Source organism: Gopherus evgoodei, chromosome 9, assembly GCF_007399415.2.
Source record: "Gopherus evgoodei ecotype Sinaloan lineage chromosome 9, rGopEvg1_v1.p, whole genome shotgun sequence".
Classification (NCBI taxonomy): domain Eukaryota; kingdom Metazoa; phylum Chordata; order Testudines; family Testudinidae; genus Gopherus; species Gopherus evgoodei.
The window spans coordinates 43,370,753-43,383,282 of NC_044330.1; the positions used below are offsets into that span (position 1 = coordinate 43,370,753).

The following is a 12,530-nucleotide window of genomic DNA, read 5'->3' on the forward strand; positions in this document are numbered from 1 at the left end:
GCCGTAACACGCTGACATAGGTTCAGGCTGTGCTGCAGCCTGACTGGGGTCGGCTGCCCCCAGGCTACTTCCACACTGTCCCTCATAGGGTACCTGGGTCGTGCTAGCATCCTCAGCGGTCTCGAACACCATCGGTTCCTCCAGGTAGGTAGCGACGGGTAGACTCAGCTGCTCCTCGGGGTAGCTGGCAAGGGACAGGCTCGGCTCGTCCTTGAGGTAGCTGCAAAGGGGCAGGCCGGCTCCTCCTTGGGGTAGCTGCAAAGGAGCAGGCTCGGCAAGTCCTCGAGGTAACGAGCGAGGGGTAGGCTCGGCTGGCCCAGTGCAACCTCTGGTTGGCTGGGGCCTGCTGCTGTCTCCCAAGAGGGAGCTCAGTGGCAGATGTCTGGTCTCTCCGGCGACTGGCTCTCCACTGAGCTCAGCCGGAGAGCTTTTATACTTCCGGATCGGCGCCGTGACCTGTGAGGGGCTGGTGCAGGATCAAGGGGCTCTGCCCACCTTGGTGTTAGGGGCGGTTTGTCCCTCAGCAGGGCTATGGGGTATCCCACTGCCTCGCTACAAGGTTCTACAAGTATATTAGGATTAAGAGAAAGTAGAAGACCTACACTTTCCTTTGTCTTACCATGGAGAAGAAGAGCTGATAATGGATGACACTAAAAAGACAAGGATGTTTAATGTGTGTTTTGCTTCAGTCTTCACTAAAAGGGTTAATGGTGACCAGATGCTTAACACAATTAATATTAACAACAAGGGTGAAGGTGCACAAGCCAGAATAGGAAAAGAACAGGTTAAAGAATATTCAGATAAGTTAGATGTATTCAGATCAGCATGGTCTGATGAAATTGATCTTAGCATATTTAAAGAACTAGCTGAAGCCACCTCAGAACCATTAGCGATTATCTTTGAGAGCTCATGGAGGAGGGGTGAGATCCCAGAGAACTGGAAAGGACAAAAACACGATTCCTACATTGAAAAAGGAACAGTCAGCTTAATTTCGATATCTGAACAATACACAAACAAATTATTAAAGTGTCAGCAAACACCTAGAGAATATTAGTTTTAAGCAATAGCCAACACGAATTTGTCAAGAACAAATGATGCCAATCCAATCTAATTTCCTTTGACAGTTACTGACTCAGTGCATTTGGGGAAACAGATGCAGTGTATCATGATTTTAGTAAGGCTTTTGACATGGTCCCACATTACATTCTCATAAACAAACTAGGGAAATGTGGTCTAGATGAAATTACTATAAGGTGAGTATGCAACTGGTTAAAAAGACACACTCATAGAGCAGTTATCAATGGTTTGCTGTCAAACTGGGAGGATTTGTCTAGTGGGGTCCTGTGGGTTCTGTCCTGATTTCAGTATTTTGATCAATAACTTGGATAATGGCATGAAACATATGTTTATATAGTCTGCAAATGACACCACATTGAGAGAGGTCGTTTGCACTTTGGAGGATTAGATTAGAATTCAAAAGGGCATTTGTTGATAAATTGGAGAATTGGTCTGAATTCAACAAGATGAAAATCAGTAAAGACAATTGCAAAACACTGCACTTAAGAGGGAAAAATCGAACACTCAGCTACAAAATGGAGAATAACTGGCTAGTCATTAGTACTGCTGAACCTCCGGATCCTTTTATAGTCGATGACAAATTGAATGTGAGTCCACCCCAGGGCTGAAGCCCAAAGCCTGAGCCCCACTGCCCCAGGAAGGCAGGAAGTCACTGGCTGCCTGCTCCTCCCACATTGTACCCCAGGTGTCTCTAGAGGGGGGGCAGAACCCAACCCTGCTGGTGGCCCCAGCAACCAACACGAAGGCTGTGCATCCAGGAGCAACAGAGAGGGAAGGGCTGCTACTTTGCCCCTCCCTGTCAATCATAACCCAGGAGGCTGTGGCTTCAAGAAAAAACCCTCGTGGCCTCATGCAGCCATGGTGGCCGCATTTGAGAAATGCTGTACTAGACTATGTGACGTAAATATTCTTGGATAGTAAGTGAAAAGAATGGAAATGTGCTGGTTAATTTGTGGTATTTCTTCATTAAAAATTTATGGAGCACGTAAAATGACAAATTGTTTAGATTTTAATTTGTTTAATTACATTCTGTCAAGAATTACTCAGCTTCTTTTGTTTTTGCTTTGGTTTTTAAGGTCACTTTTGGATCACTGCACAAAGTCTTCAGAGAAAACAGTAGTGATTACAAGGAAACGATGCTTAACAAAAACAAGTTCATTGTCAAGTAACACTCAAACAGGAGCACATCTCTGAAGTAAGTATCACTGTGAAGTCTTTTAATTGTTTGTTTATTTTTTTAAAAATCTTGATTATGGCAGTTTAGTGTGTCATTAGTGTATTAATGTGGAGCAGTGTTCTACAAAATACTACAGAGGTCAAATGATCTACATGTCAGAGTGCAAAAGCACCGGCAGAATCTTTTTGTAAGATCATTGGAGAGGACACTGCTGTCTCACTGGTAATTGCAGTCCTGTGGACTGAGATAGCTGCTGCTTCTGTCTAAGCTCCCAGGCATTCTTTGTGTCTGTGGTTGTGAACAGGTAGTGGTCTGGAGAAGACATGATTGCAACATGCCTAAAACCTGTTGGTCGTACTAATAACTCTGCCTGCATCTGCTCTTGAATTTGAAGCTGTAATACTTGCACCATAAACTACAGTTTTCCCTAATGATCCATATGTTCCACTTCTTGGCAACATGAGAAATAAAACAGTATTAAAGAATACTGGATACTAAAGTATGCATTGTGAATCCTGGGTGGTTTGCTTATAGAACTGGCAACATACCAGCCTCTGCAGGTTCATTTAGAGATTAATTTTTTTACTTTTTGTTTTTCAAACCTAACCTGAGGTTCATAAATATAATAGAACCCAATCCATCCTGATATCCAGCTGGTTCTGGATTGTATGTGGCTATTGCAGAGCCATAGTCACCAGCATAGTCTAAGATAAAGTGACCCAATTTGTATTTATAGCTGTCATTTGCAGCCACCCTGTTTGGTATTTCATTAAGTATTGTTCCATTTGAGAGACTCTTTGGATTGCTGACACCTTATATACAGACCATTAATGCTTTCCATGCTTTGGTAACAATATTTATGAGGGATGCACAATATTACTGCTTCATCTTACTACGTTTGCATGGTGTTTTATGAAGTCACTTTTTGTATTATATGTTCTTCTTAGAGTGCTTGCTCATATCCATTCCAGTTAGGTGTGCGCGCGGCGCGTGCACGTTCGTCGGAAGATTTTTACCCTAGCAGTACTCGGTGGGTCGGCTGGTCGCCCCCTGGAGTGGCGCTGCCATGGCACCGGATATATACCCCTGCTGACCCAAGCGCCCCTTAGTTCCTTCATACCGCCCGTGTCAGTCGTTGGAACAATGGAGTGAGGTTTTACTGACCTCCACCTCCCTAGCTATTCATAGTTCTCTAGTTATTTTGTTGTATATATAGTTCAAAGTTACATAGTTATAGTTAATTTTTATTGTTCATAGTTAGTGTATAGTTAAGAGGGGTTCGGGGATTAGCCCCTTCCCCGCACCTGGTGCCGGGGCCCATGCCCGGTTCATTGGGTGTCAAACCGTGCTCGGTCTGTCATAAGCTGATGCCAACAGGAGATCCACACGACTCCTGCCTTAAGTGCCTCGGGGAATCTCACCTGACAGATAAGTGTCACATTTGCAAGGCTTTTAAGCCGAGAACAAAAAAGGAGCGGGACTTTCGGCTAAAGCAGCTCCTCATGGAGGCAGCTCTTACCCCTCCACCTTCGGCACCGAGCACTGGTCAATCGTCAGGCAGAAGCACCTCCTCGGCACCAGACCACGCTGGTACTGCCAAGGCCTCTCGGCACCGGCCGTCGCCAGCACTGAAGTTGACTCAGCACCGCTCCCTCTCCCCGAGGTCGAGAGAGCCTAAGACTCCTGCTGCTTCCGTGCCACCTGCACTGCAGCCAGAGAGCTTGTCTAAGTCTGATTGCCTGGCACCGACGACGTTGGCACCGTCGATTCCGGTCCCATGAGAGCCATCGAGTCCGGTGCCTGTCAGCTCCCCAGCGCGAGCCATGGTTGAGCTTACTATTCCCTCCAGCCGGAGACATTCTCAACGGCGAGGGATCTGATTGCCATGACAGAGTCGACGCTGCCTCAAACTCCGGCACCGCCGGTCCGGGTAATACAGTCTGTCGGCAAGCCTGCCTTGATAAGACCATCCTCTGTCCTCACAGCAGAGCGGCACCATTCAGGATCATGGTCCCGCAGACGTTCCAGGTCCCATTGGCGCTCCCGCTCCCGACGCCGCTCGCAGTCCTGGTACTGTTCTCCTCCTTGGTACCGGTTGCACTCACGGTGCCGGTCGGTATCCCGTTCGCCGGCCCACTACTCTCGGCACTGCTCCAGCTCCCGGCATCGCTCCAGGCACCGTGACTCCCGTAGCCACTTCCAGCCTCGAGATCTTGATCAACCTCCTGGCACCGCTCCAGTCTCAGGTCTCGATCTTGTTCCTGGTACCAGTATGCCTCCCGGTACCGGTCCCCGGTACCGAGTAGGGCAAGGTCTGCTAGAGCTTTTCAGCACCTCCATGGCCATCCAGACACGCATCAGTGTCGGCCCATACGAACAGTTCTTATGCTCAGGACTGCAATTCAGATGTGCCCACCAGAGTCTTTCAAGAGACTCAGGCCCAGGACCAAGGACCCCATCAGTGGTCTTTCTAGACACCTTGGGCATACCACCAGGCCCAAGGCATACCAGTAGTTCCGTCCCGCTCTGTCTCTTCAGAACACCGAGTGTCAGAGGTGACGGTTAGCCGTCCCCCTCCTACTGCTGCGGAGGAAGTCCCAGTTCACCCACTGGACTCCCAGGTTCCTCTGGAGCGGGAGATCGCTCAAGAGCAACAGACCACCCAGGACCCGCTCATCGCTGGCATCTCCTCTTCCTCTTCTCCAGATGAGGCGGTGGCAAGAACATCCTCCTCGGGCCCTCTTCCAATCGACCTGAGAGCCCATCAGGGCCTCCTAAGGAGGGTAGCACTCAATATGAACCCCAGGTGGAGGAGGTCCCGGAGGTAGAGGACCCGGTAGTGGACATTCTATCGGCGGATGCCCCCACTAAAGTGGCCCTACCGTTTATTCGGACCATCCAGGTGAATGTCGATACTATATGGCAGTCTCCAGCCTCTATCCCTCCTGCGGCCAGAGGAGTCGAGCGTAAATATATGGTGCCCTCTAAAGGGTACGAGTACTTGTATGTCCATCCTCCTTCCTGCTCACTAGTCATTCAGTCCGTTAAGGAGAGGGAATGTCATGGCCAGCAGGCGTCAGCTCCGAAATCGAAGGAGGCTAGGCGAATGGACCTACTCAGCCGCAAGGTGTACTCTGCAGGGGCCCTACAGCTATGGGTGGCAAATCAACAAGCCCTGCTTAGCCGCTATAATTATAACACCTGGGTGGCGGTGGGTAAGTTTACGGAGCTTCTCCCTCAAGACTCCCGCCAAGAGTTCGCTGCCCTCTTGGAGGAAGGGAAAAAGGTGGCCAGAACTTCCCTCCAGGCCTTGTTGGATGCAGCAGACTCAGCAGCCAGGACTCTGGCCTCGAGCGTTGCGATGAGGCGCATCTCATGGCTTCAGGTTTCAAACCTCCCACCGGAGCTGCAGTATACCATTCAGGACTTATCATTTGATGGTAAAAGCCTCTTCTCGGAAAAGACTGACCCCAGGCTGCAAAGCCTGAAGGACAACAGGGTCATAATGCGCTCTCTCGGCGTGCATACGCCGGTGACCCAACGCAGGCCTTTCCATCCCCAGCCTCACCGCCCATACTCCGTGCCTAGACAAAGACAGGACTTTGGCAGGCGGCACGGCCGAGGTGGTCACAGAGAACCGTCAAGACTCCAAGGGGGCCAAAATCAAGGTCTCTCGAAACCACCACTGGGACCAAAGATGAATTTTTGAAGGTGCACCCGAGGGTGGCTTACCAGTTACAGGCCAGGATCTCTCTCCTCCCTTCTTCACCTGTCTCTCCTACTTCCTCCCAGCGTGGTCGCAGTTAACTTCAGATTGCTGGGTCCTATGCACGGTGGAGTATGGGTACCACCTCCAATTTATTTCAACCCCGCCCTCCCACCATCCAACCCTGTCCCTCTTCAGGGACCCCCTCATGAGCAATTCCTCTTACAAGAGGTGCAGACGCACCTCGCCATAGGAGCTATAGAGGAGGTAATGATGGACGAAAGGGGCAAGGGATTTTACTCCCGTTATTTCCTAATCCCTAAGTCGAAGGGAGGTCTCAGACCTATCCTAGACCTGCGAGGACTCAACCAGTTTATGATAAAGTTGAAGTTCTGCATGGTATCCCTGGGGACCATTATCCCGTCCTTGGAGACTGGTATGCCGCCCTCGATATGAAGGACGCGTAGTTTCACATCGCCATCTTTCCTCCGCACAGGAGATACCTCCGCTTTGTAGCCAACTGTCAGCACTTCCAGTTTACGGTCCTGCCGTTTGGCCTTTCTACAGCCCCAAGGGTATTTACAAAGTGTATGGCCGTAGTCGCCGCCTACCTCCGCTGACGTCAGATACATGTTTTTCCATATCTGGACGATTGGCTCATCCAAGGGGCCTCTGAGACACAAGTCACTCAGCATGTGGGCATAGTCAACAACCTATTCACACGACTAGGTCTGATCATCACTATAGAAAAATCCACTCTGGTTCCCCCGCAGAGGTTAGACTTCATAGGAGCTATCCTGGACTCCAGTCTAATCAGAGCCTGCTTACCATAGCCACGGTTTCAGGCGATGGCAACAGTCATCCAAGGTCGACAGAATTTCCCAACGACCTTGGCTCGCACTTGTCTTGGTCTCCTGAGTCACATGGCTGCCTGCACGTTTGTAACCAAACACGCCAGGCTCCGCCTCAGTCCTCTCCAAGTTTGGCTCAACTCGGTATACCGCCCAGGCAGGGACCCAATAGACACGATAGTCATCATTCCCTCGAGCACCCTAGGCTCCCTAGAATGGTGGCTAACTCCCTCCCTGGTGTGTGCAGGGATGCCGTTCCATCCGCCCCAACCCTCAATGTCCTTGACGACGGATGTGTCCTCTCTCGACTGGGGTGCTCACCTCGGTCACCATCGTACTCAAGGCCTTTGGCCTTCTCAGGAGCTGGCATTACACATAAATGTCCGAGAATTGAGAGTAGTCCGTCTGGCGTGCCAGGCGTTCCAGCAGCAGTTGCAAGGCCGTTGTGTCTCAGTGTTTACAGACAACACGACAGCCATGTACTACATAAACAAACGAAGGGACACGGTCCTCCCCCTTTGTCAGGAGGCCATCCAACTCTGGGACTTTTGCATAGCCCACTCGATAGATCTGGTAGCATCCTTTCTCCCAGGCGTTTAGAACACCCTGGCAGATCGACTCAGCAAGTCTTTCCTGTCTCACGAGTGGGCGATCTGCCCGGACGTTATGCCTTCTGTTTTCCAGAAGTGGGGATTTCCCCACATAGACCTGTTCGCTTCCTGCGAGAACAGGAAATGCCAGATGTTCTGCTCCTTCCAAGGTCTCTCTCTGGGATCGATCTTGGACACTTTCCTGATGCCGTGGAAGAGCCAGCTCCTTTAAGCCTTCTCACTGTTCCCGCTTGTTCACAAGGTCCTGCTGAAACTCCGCAGGGACAGAGCGCGCATCATCATGATTGCTCCAGCGTGGCCCAGGCAGCACTGGTACACCACGTTGCTCAACCTGTCAATAGCCAACCCAATTACCCTGCCACTCCACCCAGACCTCATAACTCAGGACCACAGCAAGCTTCGCCACCCGGACCGGCAGGCTTGTCACCTCACGGCGTGGCTGCTGTGTGGCTTAACCAGTCAGAGTTACGTTGCTCTGAATCAGTACGACAAGTTCTCCTGGGTAGCAGGAAGCCTTCCACCCGGTCAATGTACCTGACCAAGTGGAAGTGTTTCTCCTGCTGGTGCGAAACGCTTAATCTTACACCCACTGAGGTCTCGATCCCCTCTATTTTTGACTACCTCTGTCTCTCAAACAGCGGGGCCTAGCAGTATCATCATTGAGGGTACACTTGGCAGCCATCTCTACCTTCCACCCAGGCGAAGGTGGTCGTTCCATGTTCTCACACCCTATGGTTTCGAGGTTCCTTAAGAGCTTGGAGCGCTTATACCCTCAAGTACGCCGCCCAGCCCCGACCTGGGACCTCAACCTGGTTTTAACCAGACTTATGTCTCCCCCATTCGAGCCGTTAGTAACCTGCTCGCTACTATATCTGTCTTGGAAGACAGCTTTCCTCGTAGCCATTACATCGTCCAGATGAGTCTCCAAGCTTAGGGCTCTTACGGTGGATCCGCCGTACACTGTGTTCCACAAAGACAAGATGCAGTTGCGACCACACCCGGCTTTCCTCCCTAAGGTGGTTTTGGCCTTTCATGTTAACCAGGACATCTTTCTCCCGGTCTTCTTCCCGAAGCCACACTCAGTGCTACATGAGCAACAGTTGCACTCCCTGGACTTCCGTAGAGCGCTCGCATTTTATGTTGAACGGACAAAACTGTTTCGTAAAATGCCCCAACTCTTTGTCGCGGTAGCAGACCGAATGAAAGGCCTACCTGTTTCCTCTCAGAGGATCTCATCTTGGGTGATGGTGTGCATCCGCACTTGTTATGATTTGGCTCATATTTCCCCAAGCCACATCACCACGCATTCTACCAGGGCTCAGGCTTCATCTGCCGCCTTCCTGGCTCGTGTACCTATCCAGGAGATATGTCGCGCAGCTACCTGGTCCTCGGTCCACACCTTTGCTTTGCATTATGCTCTGGTTCAACAGTCAAGAGATGGTGCAGCCTTTGGCTCAGCAGTTTTGCATTCTGCCACATCTCACTCTGACCTCACCGCCTAGGTAAGGCTTGGGAATCTCCTAACTGGAATGGATATGAGCAAGCACTCGAAGAAGAAAAGACGGTTACTCACCTTTGTAACTGTTCTTCTTCAAGATGTGTTGCTCATATCCATTCCAAACCCACCCTCCTTCCCCCACTATCGGAGTAGCTGGCAAGAAGGAACTGAGGGGTGGTTGGGTTGGCAGGGGTATGTCTCCGGCGTCATGGCGGCGCCACTCCAGGGGGTGCCCAGCCGACCCACCAAGTGTTACTAGGGTAAAAATCTTCCGACGAACATGCACGTGGCACGCGCACACCTAACTGGAATGGATATGAGCAACACATCTTCAAGAACAACCGTTACAAAGGTGAGTAACCGTCTTTTGTTCCTAGTCAGTGGTCTTTGCTATACAAAACTCTAGCTATTAATAGACTAGGTATAACCAAATTATTATTATATTGTACTAAAAGGCAAGGAGGACAGATTGGGGTTATACTTCTTGTAAAGTAAGTCAAGGTTAATCTAAAGGAAATAGTGTTGGCTGACCCCTAAAAATTGCCACAGTGGTTTCCTAAGGTGCAAGAAAAAATTGTGAACAGATCAAATTGTTCTGTACATCTTAGTGAATGATCCATACTCTGGGAATTGGACTGCATTTTTCCTAATGAAGAGATATTGATAGGCTATTAGATAACCTTTTTCTTACATACAAAAAACTTATGTTTGCAAAGTCAAACACTCAAAGTTAAGAAATGTCAGAATTAAGATTGCTTGGGAACACTTAATTTGTCCCCCTTGCACATATACATTAGGATAGTCTCACTCAATATTGCCTATAAAGTATATACCAGATATAGAGCCCGTGTCCTGGTTCCCAGTCCAGTGCCTTGAACATGAGAGCATCTTTTCTCTTTTTGCATTCCTTTGTTTCATTCACTGTCTATTCTATACAATTAAAGATGCAAGGGTCCTGTAGATCTTTCAGACATCTGATTTTTGGTACTGGGGGATCAATTCCCTGCTCCACCATAAACTTCCTGTGTAACCTTGGGCTAGTCACTCAGGACTAGAACCACAAAGGTATTTAGGTGCCTAACTTCCATGGATTTCGGTGGCATTTCGGAGCCTGTGTGCCTTTCAGGATGTGGGCCTTAGTTCCTCTTTACCTCAGTTCCTTACTGATAAAATGTGATGATATGTTACTTCCCTATCTCACAAAGGTGTTGAGATTATATTAAAGATTGGAATGCTGAGGTACTGGGGTGTGATAGAGGCCATATTAAGATATAACAAATGTGATCATGTATTTCAAGATGGTATACTATATACTGTAAAATATAAGATAGAAATATAGAAGAATTTATATAATTTTAGGGCTTGATTGCTGATCTCATTGTTAAGCACATGAAATTACTCCTGAATTACACAGGCGTAAGCAGGAGAAGAATCTGGCCATTAAAATTTAAGGAAAAAAGCTTGGTTTTAGTTTGTGGCAAAAGAGCATTTTGGAATGTCTGTTAATTGCCAAAGGGAAAATTACTCTTCTCTTTTTAACTACATACTTCATATAAAGGAGATATGTAGACAGTCATAATTTGGGCATAAAAATGTCTATGCAGATTACTACCAGACAAGACTAAACTTTTCCTACTCGGTATTTTTTTCTAATCAATACCAGAGAAATACATTTTGCTGCTGAAGTCACATTCTTATTTTCATTCTAACATTTTATTCATTTTGTTTTCTTTTTGTGAGCAAAAAATAAGTGATTTGAATCCTCAATTTTAATACTGTCAAGAGAATTAGAGAACCAAAATGCATAAAAAATATTTAAACAAACTTGGGGCCAGATCATCAGCCATTGTAAATCAGTATGCAGAGGTTTACACCAGTTACTGTTTTGGCGGATTAGGTTAACTGAACAGTACAGATTTTATAGGACATGAGAAATCGTGTATTCTGACTGTCAGTTCATTCAGTCTCAGAAACAAGATCTAGTAACACAGATGATAATAGGGAGGCTAACATTAGAGCAGATATTATTTCTCATTAAAGTCTTTGTCCTTTATTAGTTTCACGTTGGGTAAAATAAGAGGAAAACATCTAGCAAATTAGCAACTTAATGAAATATTGCCTGTTTCCCACTTACAGCCTAGTTTTGGCAAGCTAGTTCTAACTCCAGGAATAATTGATTTTTCTGTTTAGTGAGTTCAGAATTCAGTCATTCCTAGTAGTAAGATAACACTGGAAAAGTTTACCAGGAAAGCCTTGAACTCACCATTGGTTGGAGTTTTCAAGACGAGATTAGTAAAAGACATTGTTTAATTTTCAATTCAGGCTTTGTTCTGCAATTGCTGCTGCTCCCACTCAGAGTGGGTGCTGCCAGTAGAGTTTAAATTGCTGACCAGTTTCCCCTTTCCTGCAGCCTTTCACTGTCATATTTCCTCTTTCCTCTGCAAGAGTGGAATTGTGTTTTGAATCCCTGCACATGCTTCTTGCCATTTAGCCTATGGAATACCGTAAGAGAGTATTATTCTATATAATATATAAACAATTATAGTTAATTATATCCACTTATTTATGAAATTGTTTCAAAATTACAGCTTGAAATGAATGACCTTGTATGCCTCAGAATATATTTAATTATTGAGCTGAATATTACATAATTTTCTCATTTTTAAAGAGTTGCCCAGATGGTAAAACAATGAATTCCATGTAAAAAAATGATTAAATACCCTTTGGATATGAGGCATATACTTATCCTCCTTAGCGACACAGTCTGTGGTTAATAGGTGGAGTTACATCTTGCTAACCTGGTAACATGAGAGCATCCCTAGAGTTTCCTGAATATAGACAAGGGTTTCAAAGAAAAAACAAAACAAAACACATTGAATGTCTAACTGAATGTCAAATCTCTAAAAAGGGCTGAACAAAATTATTTATCTAACAAGAAAATAAGTACTGAAAGCAGATCAAAAACCAAGTGCAAATTATTATTACCGCTACAAAAATAATACAGCACACCTATAAATAGCAAAGTAATATTACTCAGCTGCTACCTTAGCCCAGGGTCCACTGATGTCACCTCAGTGAGGGAGAGTCTTGAAAAGTAGGATTTCCCCTGCTCTGGCTCCCTGTTTACCTGTTGCTGACACTGTTTTACTCCTATTGCTTATTGATACAACTCTTGTGTGTGGAAGGAGCAAGAAACAATACACTTAGGAGTTAGTTTTTTAGATCATTAAAGAAGACTAGTAGTGCTGACTCTTACATGGGCATTGATCTAAATTGTAGTATGGTCTCTTTCTTTTTGGAGAAGTTGCTCTAACATCATCTAATAGAAGATGCAGTTGCGGGAGTGTTTTTTTTTTTTTAGCATGCACAAGAACTCTGCCTGGCAGAGGTACCACGCAGCTCTTTCTAAGCAAGCACATTGTTTTCTTAAAGTGAAAGCATTCAGGAGAATAACATATTAAAAACAATAAATGAACACAAATACTAAAAAGTTTACCAGAGCTTGGGACTCTGGTAGGAGTCAGTCTTTCTAACCCTTCCTGGGTTGGCGGCCCCCTTAGACAGAAGGACCTTTCTGTTTGCTGGATCAAAAAGAAGGCCTTGAGTCAGT

At 46.8% G+C, this 12,530-nt stretch overlaps 1 protein-coding gene across 4 annotated transcripts in view; it reads left to right on the forward strand.

Moving 5' to 3' along the window:
- Nucleotides 1-12,530, forward strand: part of PIK3CB (phosphatidylinositol-4,5-bisphosphate 3-kinase catalytic subunit beta) — a 213,577-nt gene that overhangs the window by 64,273 nt on the left and 136,774 nt on the right. For all 4 annotated transcript variants that reach the window (XM_030575228.1, XM_030575229.1, XM_030575227.1 and 1 more), the window contains one exon: nucleotides 2,154-2,272. The gene's annotated coding sequence lies outside the window, so the exon portion shown is untranslated. The remainder of the gene's footprint in view (nucleotides 1-2,153; nucleotides 2,273-12,530) is intronic.